This window comes from Lissotriton helveticus, chromosome 12 (assembly GCF_964261635.1).
Source record: "Lissotriton helveticus chromosome 12, aLisHel1.1, whole genome shotgun sequence".
Classification (NCBI taxonomy): Eukaryota; Metazoa; Chordata; class Amphibia; order Caudata; family Salamandridae; genus Lissotriton; species Lissotriton helveticus.
The window spans coordinates 359,280,627-359,293,127 of NC_136073.1; the positions used below are offsets into that span (position 1 = coordinate 359,280,627).

Here is a 12,501-nt window from a genome sequence, read left to right on the forward strand (position 1 = left end):
AAAGAGACTCTGATGAGTGTTAAATTGGGCTCTCGCTCTGACTGGTGTTCTCCCAAAATTTCAGTTGGTCCTTGACACAGTAGCTGAGTTTCTGGAAAAACATTTCAACCACATTCCACTAACTGGAGTTTTCCCAGAAAGCTGGAAGAAAGCTATTATTATCCCTATCCCAAAAAACCAACATGGTCCCAGAAAAATCTTAGAACTATTGTCCAATCTAGCTACTTCCTACCCCTGTGAAAATTCTCAAGAAACATCTGAAGAAAGAGTATATTAAATTCATTACCGACCACGACCTTCTGGACCCCTCTCAAAATGGTTTCAGAAACGGCCACAGCATGGAGTCAGCACTCATTTCTGCCCCGGACTCTATGAGAATGTAGGTGGATCAGGGTGTGACTGTTGTTCTGGTCCTACTGGACTTGTCGGCGTCCTTCAACACTGTCTCGCCCGCATGCATGGTCAAATGGCTGCAGCAGGTAGGGATGGGTGCCAAGGCTCTGGAACAGCTGCACTCCTTTCTTGTGGCGAGGCGTTAGCTTGTGAGTTGGGGTCAGTTTAGAGATAAGGCCTTCAGTATACCAAGTGGAGTAACACAGGGCTCAACCCTCAGCCCTACTCTCTTTAACTTGTATATCTCTCCTTTAGCAGCCTTATTGAGATCCTTTGGATCCCAGGTAATATAATATATGCTGATAATGAACAAATTGTTGTGTTCCTCAAGGAAAACTTACCTGAGACAGCTGAGAAATTTAAACTCTGTATGACTGGGGTGAGTAGCTGAATGAAGGACAACTCCCTTAAGCTTAATGCTGACAAGACCAAAGTCATGGTCTTCGGAGCCCAGTACTCTATCTGGTCAGAGTTTTGATGGCCTGATTCATGTGGGCCCCTACCTACTTCCGTGGAGTCATAAAGAACTTAGGTGTTCTGCTTGACACTTCCCTCCATTTCAATTGGTAGGCAAACCATACCACAAGCACTTGTTTTTTCATCATTCGTTCTCTCACAAAGATATTTCCTTGTATTCCTGCGGACCTTTGGAAATTAGTGGCTATCGCATAATCACCTCGCACTTTGACGGTTGAAGCGGACTGTACCTCAACATAAATAGCTTCTCCCTTAACAAACTTCAGATGGTGTAAAAATGCTGCAGGGCGCCTCATTCTCAATACTCAAAAATATCTGTCAGTGAGGAAAGGCCTCAGACATATACAGTAGCTTCCAGTCAAGAAGCATGTGAACTTTAAGGTGCTTAGAATAGCCCACTTTGGTCTGCGTGGCAAAGACTCACTGGTAATTGAGGTATGGCCTAAGAGGCACTTAAGATCAGCTTCAAGCAGGAAAGTAACAGTGCCAAAGTTCCAATAGGTAAGATGGGTCACATGTTCTTTCTCTATCACAGGGGCCAAATTATGGAATACCCTACCAAGCTACATCACAGAGACTGAGTCCTCAGCCTCTTTTTGAAAACACCTAAGTTTGAGGTCCCACTCGCATTACATTTGACACCCAACCCCATGGGTTTTTTATTGAAAGTTATTCCGTGCCTGGCTTGTATAACTTTGTGAACCAACCAATCAAATGCCCAGAGTGATATTTGGAAGATATGTTCTAACTGAGCTGTAGTTCTGCATTGCTTGATTGCTATTGTATTTGGCGTGGCGTATCTGGGGCCTAAAGAAAACCATGTGTAATGTTTTATATTCTAGCCACACAGAACATTGATGATGCCGGCTCCAGTTCCGCTGCAGGAGGAGATGGTGAAGGCTCAGTTATTGCATGGGGGAGAAGTGGCAGCAGGGACGGGCACTGGTTAGTTAGATATCCTCACCAGGGGTGGGCAGAGTATGGGGAGTCTCACAAAGAGGAATTCCGCAGAGTAAAAAAAAAACCCTGCTGTGCTACTCGGAGTTCCGCTCACGTTGGGAATGCGGAGTACATCCACGAGCTCCAAAAACGCACTGGTATGGTGTTACGCAGTCCTAAAGTGTGATCACGTTCTGAACCATGCGGGAAGAGCTCCACGCGGTCCGCATGGGCGTGGTCATCTTGTTTTTCCACTCTATGTTATTGGGCTAGGCCTAATTTTTTTATCTCTTTTTAATCTTTGTGATCCTCCTCCTTTATTACTTTTCTACCCCAAATGTTTACTTTTTACAATAATGTGTGTCTATGTGTTTTTTTTTTTTATGTTTTTGCTTACATTTATGGGTGTTTCTGTGATTTTTTTTACTTAATTTATTGCCGCCTACATTATTTCTTTCTTCTTTACTTTCCCTTCCTGTCCGTTCTTAGATTATTTGAATTCCCCAACCAGCGTCATGGCAGGGGGGGTGGATTCCATGCGGGCCGAGCTGCTGCCCAGGTGTCCAGCCCCGGGCGATCTTTGGAGAGGAGGAGATGGCAGCACTCTTATTTTTTCTGCAGCACCACCTCCCCTTTATGCTGGAAGCAGGCTGCAGACCCGGTAGGGGAACCATCCTTTACAACGCAACTGTTACAACGCACTACCATTACGACGCAACCATTACAACGCAAGTCATTACAACGCATTGCGCTGGGGGGCGCTCTAGGATAGGGAATAGTTTTAATTTACTATCCAACACCTTCCCTACCATCCACGGGGACTGGAGTTGAATTGTAAATTAAACTATTCACTATCCAGCACCCCCCAACGCAAGTCGTTGTAACGACTTGCGTTGTAAAACTTGCGTCGTAAAGGCATGCGTTGTAATAGCATGCGTTGTAACGACATACATCCCCCAGTAGCGGCTACTCCCTGTGGGAGTGTCAGGGTTGCTGGGGGACGGTGCACCGGTGCGTGTGGCTCTAGAGCGAGGTAGGGTGCACCGCCTAGCAGATGAGCCACCGCTGGGCCGACATTCTCAACAGGGAGTAGGACCTGCTCAACCTGCTAGGCATCGAGATTCTGGGGCTCGGTGAGTATTTATTATTTGTTGCGTTCTATAATGCTAAAATAAATCCAAATACCATGCTTCTCACACTCAGAGGTAAGTTATGTGTTTAGTAGAGTTTACCATGGTATATTATTATTGTGTGATCCAGTTTCTAGTTTCTACTAGGCAGGCGCCGCAACCTAATCGCATTTATCAGGTGCTCACTTTGGCTGATGAATAAAGAAGCAATTGCACACTGTTTCTTCTGTCACTATAGTGAATTACTGAGTAGTGCATTCTCTCTGTGACTTTGTTTATGTAGCTCGTTCAGTTCAAGGTTATGTATTGAATTGAATTCACAGCGATGATGTGAAGTATGCACCCGTGTATGCATTGTAATAAAAGGAGAAAGAGTTGGCTCATCAAGAGTGTTGATAAATGGGAATAGAATAAAATCAAAGATCATTAACTACAATATGTTGTTTTTGTTAAGGAGAATTGTTATATGGATATCATGACAGTTGATAGACTTGAGTCGAAAGAAACTAATACTAATATAGATAATCTATTTTAGAGACTGCATTTGCTTTTCATAAAACATTTTATTTATCTTCTTTATTTCTTTCATCGTCACCCAAGCAGAAGAAGAGGGACAAGCTGGTCAGCCGGCCCCGGCCACCAGCGCCGCTGCCGAGGGCTGTGCAGATTCCAGTAATTCCTTTTATGATTGTTTTGGACTTCTTAGAGTAGACCGGACCGTGGAATCTTGGGGTATATTTTGTCTATTGGAATGTTGGTGCTATCTATCATGATTCATGAAGATTCAGATAGCAGGCCCAAGTAAGCTAGTATATTTTAAAATAAAAAAATCACCATGCATGATGGTTCAGAACATAGGCTTTCCTTTTACTGCTTATGCTTAGCTCTAACACAGTTCAGTTCCCACAACGGTGGCCAGGGTCATCATGGACCACCACACACCTCCCCCCCTCAGTGGAGTGTCCTGCAGACCCATTCATTTATTGTTACAGTAGACCACCCAATCCAATAGGTTTTTCATTGAACGTTATACCATGCTTGGCTTGTCTATCTTTGTGAACCAACTGATCAAATGCCTAAAGTGATATTTGAAAGATATGTTCTAACGGAGCTGCAGTGCTGCATTGCTTGATTGCTGCTGTATCTGGGGTGGCGTATCTGGGATCTAAAGAAAACTATGTGTACGGTTTCATATAGTAGCCACACATAGCATCGGTGATGCGGACTCCAGTGCCGCTGCAGGAGGAGATGGTGACAGCTCAGTTCTTGCAGGGGGAGAAGCGGCAGCAGGGACAGGCACTGGTAAGTCACCTATTTCTTGCAATTACTATGCTCACTAGCTATTGCCATGGCGTTGCTCATTGTCGTCATTAAAAATTACTGATTACTGTGATGTGAAACACCCCCCCCCCCCTTCCCTCAGCTTTACCACCAACAGCGGTGGTTGAGTTATTAAGGACTCTTCTATTTACAAATGCAGCAAAATCTCTCATAATAAGCTTTGAAGGCTTGAGGGAGACATGAAAGAACCGAAGGCAACCTAAAAGAAAGGAAATGGTGTATGAGTGAAAGGGTGGGTGGGCCATTCTTGACATGTGGTACATTTAATCATGTTATACCCTTGTGAAGTGATTCCAGAACATATATCATGGTTTCCTATAACAGGGTAATTTAAACTTGTTCAGATTTTTCCCTTGTGATTTGAACCACAAGGGAATAAGCCAAAGATGATGAATCGATGATCAGTGTAGTGGCCCCTCTTTTATATAGAAAAAATGCTGTACACTACCTGTCTAATACCTCTACCCTACCCCTCGCAGAAGAGAAAATCAAGTTCTCTTTTCTTGGTTCTTGCCCAGCAAATGAATTTGTTGGAAAACGTGTTGGGTAAAGTGTGAGTAAGTCCATGATTTGATATCAAGTCAAGTCAAGTCTGGCATGTGCCAAATAAAATCTATATAATCCGTTCCATTGCCCGCAGTGCAGTACATTAGATAAATTTTTCTCAACTTCTACTTACGGCAGACTAGATAATATATTAATACACAAATTTTATACATGAGGTATGTGACTGACTAAGTATCTTATTTATTATTCATCAGCCTCTTTGGAGAAAGGGTAGAAAGAGAAATGCATTTGGCGAAGAGCATTGCCATTGGAGTTAGTTAATTGTCAACTACAGCTGCAGTCAGTAGCAAACTAGCAAAGGCGCTGGCTAGCAATGAGCATCACACACAACTTGTAGTCCATAATAGTGCATAATGCCGTACTTATCCATGAGAAGTCATTTATTTTTCAAATGTTAGACTCTGACTCTCTTCACTATAGTTACTTGAAAAGACTTTAGAAGAAAAATATAATACAATCACTATTTTTTAACCCTGTAATGCTATTCTCTGTCAGTCTGCCTGTTACTTTTATGCCACACAGTCACTGCTTTTTATGTTTGGCAACATGTGTGGGTAAAAAAAACTTGCAATTCTTCTAATCATAATCATATCAAAAAAATTCCAAGGGCCCTAGGGGACCAGCAATGTACTGCTACTGTGCCACGTTGTTCTTTAAAACTATTGTTTGCAAACAGCATTATTTACAATTTGTCATTTTTGATTTTCTCAATATAGCTGCTCCTGCTGGTCCAGCCAGATCACCAGACAGGCAGGAGAGAGCGGCCTGTTTGCTGCGGCAGAGGCTGAAGCGTATCCAGCATGAATACAGGTGGCTGTTGGTCCTGGAAGAGGAGGAGGAGATCAATGCTTAGCTCCTGGGCCCCAGCGTAGCCGGTCCCCCTCAGCCTCAAGCCTTCCGGCCATTCCATCGCCAGTGCCACCACCAGCCAACTGCTGCCACCCCCCACCCGAATGGCAACAGGCCATTGCTGTTGCGTATCTTGCAGCAGCTGGACACTATCGAGGACTGGCTCACCTCAATGGAGCAGATCATGAACCAACTCCAGATAGGCATCCATATTGCCCTCTTCTAGCCCTCTTTCAATATTTTGTTTTGGTGGGAGTGATTTGTAGTTTGTTGGGGCTGGATGGAGAGGGTAGGAAGAAGAGAGTTGGGCGTGGGACTCTAGAGACTGTGATGAACATTTTGAGTTTTGAGGCTAGGGTCAGTTTTGTTTAGGAGAGGGGTAGGCATGTTGTTTGAGTGGAGAGGGTGGATTGCTTTGTAAATAAATAAAGGGGGGAAATATTTTTTATAATCGAAATTTCTGCTTGAGGTAGTTTATTTTACTTTTACTTTACACTGCTGCCTTCAAGTAGTTTTACACAGCCTGTTTATGTGCTTGTAACTTAGGACTAGAGATATCTTAGCACTTAATTATCTAGGCGTATACTTCTCTAACCATCTTAACCATTTTGGGGAATGCTGCCATGATAAGATGACCTAGGCTATATTGTGTCGAAGGGCTGAACTATCTAGATAAAAAACAGTAGCAGTTAATTTATTTCTTAGTAAGTTAAATTACAGCCATACTAGTTATCTTACCTCTATATACGTGCAGTAATAACAGGGGAGGCATCACAACTTCACAAACAAGGTCTCACTTCCAGTTCCACCCAGGTGAGATCCATCTGTAGGATTTTTCTGAATGTTTGATGACTATCCATCGTAGGCAATTAAATGGAAGTAGAAAGACTACATAAGTGGGTAACATATATGTATCAAAGATTTACAAACAATTGACACAACCTGAGTAGTATGTGATGGTGATGACACAATGAGAATGCCTGATTGTGCTTAAATAGAAAATATAGCAATACTAGTAAGTTTTGGCTAATGTAGAGCTAGCAGTATTATTTGTGTTAACCACAAGTTACCAAAAATGGACTCAAAATCAGGAATCAGTCAACGTGCTTAGGTTAGGCGTTTACAGTTAGTTATGATGCTGACGACTGATGTTCTTCATTGTAAATCGAAAAAACCATGGGTCATTTTTAATGCGTGGGTTGATAATGGGCTGGTGTGGGCTACTGCTTTGAAGATTCTACAGTAAGTTGGTGTTGCTTTCACCACATCCACCCCACCAAGTGTGCGAGCCATTGATGGTGTCATTTTATGCTTCAGCTCAATAAATCACACAGCTCAGGTAATGAGGGTTAAGTGTTTGATGAATGGATGGGAAATGGGTTTTGGGGAAAGGTTTGACAAAGACAAACACTACAACACAAGGTCAACATTCATCTGGGCATTAAGCAGCAGCACATCATTCGCTACGAATCTGTTGTTAGAAGGAAACAAAAGAATAAGTATGACAGAGTACAGATACATGCATTGCAAACAGTCCTTCTGCCCCGGGCAGAGACCCAATTTACCATATATATGAATGTTCTGTCTTCTAGGTTAAGGAGTGAACCCACCCACCCACTTCTTCTCTTAGTTAATATGATTGTTAAAAGAAAAATTATACAGCATTGCAAAATTGGGTAGTGAGTCTGCATTCTCCTTTGGAATGTCTACTCTATGTAGCCTCCCTGCACTAGTACGGTTGGCAAGCAGGAGTGTTGTTAAGCTCATCTAGCTTTTGCCTTTCGTTTGTGAAGGAGACTAGAAGAAGGACGGCAGTTTGTAAAAGAGAAACTGCATTTTAGAGTTGAGGAGAAGGACAGAAGGAAGGTATACCTCATGAGGAGTGTTTCAAGGTAAGAAGACTCAGAGGCAGAGGAACAAAAATAAGAGGGGGCACTAAGAGTTTCACTTCTGCCACAAGTTCAACACACACACACAGAGCAGCATTTCACAAACACATCTCTCTATTCCAAATAGCTGAGTTGTACTAAGCCTAAGAGTCTTGGCTTACCTTTGAACTGAAGCTGATACTTGATAACTTTTCTTCTTGCTGTGTGTTGATGAGGTAGGCCTGCAGCTCCCAGTCCCGCCCTGAGTTCTTCTTCCATGATACTCCCCCAGTCATGAGTGACTCTGAATAACCCCATACCAGTCCAGAACCAGACCAGTCATCATCATCATCTTAAATTGCAAGGATCAGAGAAAAATAGACATGGAGTGTAGTGCACTTCTGTTGAAGAACAAGTAGAGAATGAAACAGAATTTCTGTATTTTTCATAGATTTTGTTTGATAACTAAATTAAATGTTCTTGTGTCTGAAGAACCAGAAAAAAAGGAGAACAACCCTGCAATTAATTAGGTGTTGCTAGTTGTGAAAGGGCTGACCATCATCACCTACAAGGAAAATAAAATAGGCGTCCATCACTCAAGCCCCAAACAATGCAAATCAATAATCAATTTTCCGTATTACAGTTCAACAACAAACACCCTCCCTGAGTGTCTGCACCCACATGAATAATCAATCAACTTAAATCATCACTCACGCAATCAGTCATTCACCGTTGCAATAGTTGAAGTCACCTCATCCAATCCAAGGCAAGCACGGGTTGTTCAGGTATTGGGTATTCAATGCAATCATATTTGATGCAGGCAACACAATGTGGTATTGGCCGGCAGTCCTTTACACAATAGGTGATTTTATGGGGCAGCCGTTCTAGTACTAAGTGATGTAAAAAGGGATAGGCATTAAGTATTAGGAATGCAAAGGGGGCAGGCATTGCCCCCAATGTCATGAAGGAATTGTGGAGGCTTCTTCAATGCACACTAGTCCAACTGAAATCCAGCAATATATATGTGACTCATAGAAAAATGTGGGGCAGCACAACTCTGACACAAAAATAATAATGTTCCCTTAGCTAATTAAAAAAAAGTTCAACGAGAAAACTTGAAAAGTTCTTTGGGAGTACTGGCAAACTTAATCCGGGAAGTAGAGTTAGCTAACACATTTGATTCAATGTTGGACCAATCACCCTCTTCCTCCTCCTGTGCTGCTGTTTCAAGAAAGGTGTAATTGTGTGGTATAAATGTTGGCTCGTTTTGATCATAGTCAATCTCCACATTTTAAGGTGAGCGATTGGTCCTTCTCACTGTGACAACCGCATCAGCTGCACTGAACACACGTATAGCAGACCCACTGGTGAAAGGCAAGCCAGAAACTTTATTGGCAGCCCGCTAAGCTCTAGTCATTGGCGCATCTTCCCACACCAATACATCAAAGGATTTTGATCCATATAGACCTCTTTTGGATCATCCAGAGACTCCTAGAAAATGTTTTGGCTGGTCATTGGTGCTGCCACTTGCTCTACCTGTTTTGCCATAGCATCTGCACTGAACTTGAGCCCTGCCTATTGAAACCAATACAATGCAGAGGTTGGGTCCGGTCTTTCTTTTGCTGTTGTTCTGGTTCATGGTGTTGTTGGATGCTGTGAGACAAGACTGCCTACTCTAAAAGTTGAAGGCGGTACCCCTGAATTGCAGGTTGGGATGCAAAGTTTCAGCCTTTCTTCTTCCAAGTCTCTGGTTTGCTCTACAATCCACCTCTTGTATTTTAAAAAATCCCCTTCAGAAAGAGGGATGAAAGTGGACAGAATGTTTTTGTACCCTGGATCAAGTAGTGTGGCGCCTATGTACTCTTTGGACTCGATGATGTCATGTTGCAGCCTTATATTAGAAGCTAAGTGCAGGACTAAGCTCTCAACCAAGGCATGTGCTTCTGTGTTTTCATTTACACATTCAGGGGTGAACCTTTCAGATGCCTTCTTACCTAGTTTTGTAGGAGATGCAGCAATGGGATAGCTTAGCCCATCGTACTGTTCTCCTTGCTAACTTCCCGCATGAAAACCTCAAAAGGGAGTAGCATTTGTGCCAGTCATTTGATTAGGCCCCATTTGTCTGCATCCATGGTTATAGCTTTCTCACTGCATCTTCTCCTCTTTGAATGACATACTAATTGATCTGTTTGTACTGCTCAAACAGACGTTGCAGCATGTAAAAGGTGGAGTTCCAAGATGTTGGCACCTCCTGAATCAGGGAGAAAACAACGAGGGTTTTGGCTTGAGCACAGTAAGGCTGTGCCAATATCGTAGTAAACAAAAAGGGTTGCCAGTACTGTGCAATTGGTCATGGATCACAAGAAATGAGTAGTAAATATCTCAATTTCAAAGACCACTCTTTCAGTCAAGAATTAATCAAATGAATTAAATTTATTTTTGCATTTTTACTTTTTCTTTTTAAATGAAGGTTTTTAATTTTTGGTTAAATTGTTTGGAAAAAACAACGAGTAGTATATAATTTCGACTCGGTCTTGATTTTTTCACAAAATGCATGGAGGAATTGCATTAATTTAAGTGGTGAGGAAATGAATGAGGAAGGGAGGGGTGGCTGGGGTGTCTTAAAAGATTATTAGATAAGGAAAGGTTGGAAGGAACACGTTAAATGGACTCAAGACAACACATTGAATTAGTGAACATTGAAGTCACCAGACAAGGAAAGAATGGTGGGGGGAGGGAAGAGTGGTGTGGATTGGGTGTGTGGTGTCCCTGCAATATTTTTATTTTATATGTATAGCAGGTGAAACCTAATCCAATGAATGGAAGGAAGAAACAGTTTAAATACAGTCAAACAGATAGGCCATCAGTACTTTACATTTGGATACACAATTGTGGGAGATTGGCCTAAATTAATAAATGACAAAGGGGTCGACGCGTTTCGAATCCCATAAAGTGTTGGGATTCTCTTCAGGACCATGTGGAAAAAATCTGAAAAACATAAGAACGTCATTTTATCCATATTGCTTACTTCATGATGTCTTGACTCGGTCTCCTAGGGTCCGTCGTATTCACTATGCTCGATGCCGTCTTGTTTGGATAAATTTTCTTGTGGTGAGTTCGTTTCTGAAAAAACCAATGGGCTCAGTCAGAAACGGGTTGCTCAATCTACTTTGTAAACGCGCGTTTACAAAGTAGATTGAGCAACCCGTTTCTGACTGAGACATCAGTCAGACTGAGACATCATGAAGTAAGCAATATGGATAAAATGACGTTCTTATTGAACTGTGGTTCCATTTAAGTCCAAATGCTTACAAATCCCTCTTTTTTCAGTCTAAAATCTCCAGCCCCCACCCCTTGATAAGAAAAGAACTTTTGACAAAAGCACAGGTATGAACTGAGTATGGTTAGCCACAATGTAAAGTACAAAGTTCCCCAGATTGGGTAAAGAGGAGGTAGAGTATGTCAATATGTAGTGTGTACAGAGAGAAAGAGAAAAGCCAAAGAAGGGGGAAATTCCCTTGTTGGGACAGCTGCTCTGTCCTGACCAGACGGTGGGGGTAGGTGTTAGCGGCTCCGACCGCACGCTTTCCGGGTTCCTGACCTTACGTGCAGGTCCCACTGGAGCAGACTGCGGGGCATCTCTCGATCTCCCCTAGGGTCACTCATACCGAGCAGGATTTCCTTGCCTGCGCCTTTATGACCTTTTGGCATAAGGTTGTATGACTACAGTTTTTACTTTCACAATTTATTATTGTTTTCACTGTGTAGTACGTCCCACCCTGGGTCCTGATGAAATGCCGCGTAGGCATGAAACATGTTGACCACACCAGGGGGTTGTAGATATCTTGCCCAACATAGACCAGTAGCAACTATCTCCCCTCCCACCTTTTTACCAAGGGCGCCAGCCACTCTAATAAATTCTCTTGTGGACTGACCCACCTTTTTTATCTTCACCTCACCTCCTACGACTACACCCCTTTTTCTTCCCCACACACCCGCATGCACCATATGGCAGGGATTAAAGATCTCCGTTAAAGAGCCCCCTTGAGGGTGCCCGCTGAACATTGCAGCGCCAGTTCAGCGAGGAGCAAACCCATATGATGAAGCATGACATCTAGCTTGCTAGGTGTGTGAGGGTTTTAGTCCCAACAAGGGAATTTCCCCCTTCTTTGGCTTTTCTCTTTCTCTCTGTACACACTACATATTGACATACTCTACCTCCTCTTTACCCAATCTGGGGAACTTTGTACTTTACATTGTGGCTAATCTTTTGGACGTGTACACTGGACCCCTTTAAATATTGTCCGCCCTGGTTCCCCCTCTTTGTTATGAACTGAGTATGCACTGAACTGAACATTAAGTTGAGAGTTGCCTAGGCTGTTTGACTGACAGAACGATTCTTTTCATTTATGTTTTTCAGATTTTTTCCACATGGTCCTGAAGAGAATCCCAACACTTTATGGGATTCGAAACGCGTCGACCCCTTTGTCATTTATTAATTTAGGCCAATCTCCCACAATTGTGTATCCAAATGTAAAGTACTGATGGCCTATCTGTTTGACTGTATTTAAACTGTTTCTTCCTTCCATTCATTGGATTAGGTTTCACCTGCTATACATATAAAATAAAAATATTGCAGGGACACCACACACCCAATCCACACCACTCTTCCCTCCCCCCACCATTCTTTCCTTGTCTGGTGACTTCAATGTTCACTAATTCAATGTGTTGTCTTGAGTCCATTTAACGTGTTCCTTCCAACCTTTCCTTATCTAATAATCTTTTAAGACACCCCATCCACCCCTCCCTTCCTCATTCATTTCCTCACCACTTAAATGAATGCAGTTCCTCCATGCATTTTGTGAAAAAATCAAGACCGAGTCGAAATTATATACTACTCGTTGTTTTTTCCAAACAATTTAACCAAAAATTAAAAA

General features: G+C 42.5%; 1 long non-coding RNA gene across 1 annotated transcript in view; it reads right to left on the reverse strand.

The window, feature by feature from the left end:
* The window catches only part of LOC144799183 (uncharacterized), a 73,193-nt gene extending 65,352 nt beyond the window's left edge, over positions 1-7,841 (reverse strand). Inside the window, exons 1-2 of the long non-coding RNA XR_013603769.1 lie at positions 7,747-7,841; positions 6,435-6,548 (exon numbers count right to left, since the gene is read on the reverse strand). This is a non-coding gene — a long non-coding RNA (uncharacterized LOC144799183). The remainder of the gene's footprint in view (positions 1-6,434; positions 6,549-7,746) is intronic.
* Between the last annotated feature and the right edge of the window lie 4,660 nt (positions 7,842-12,501).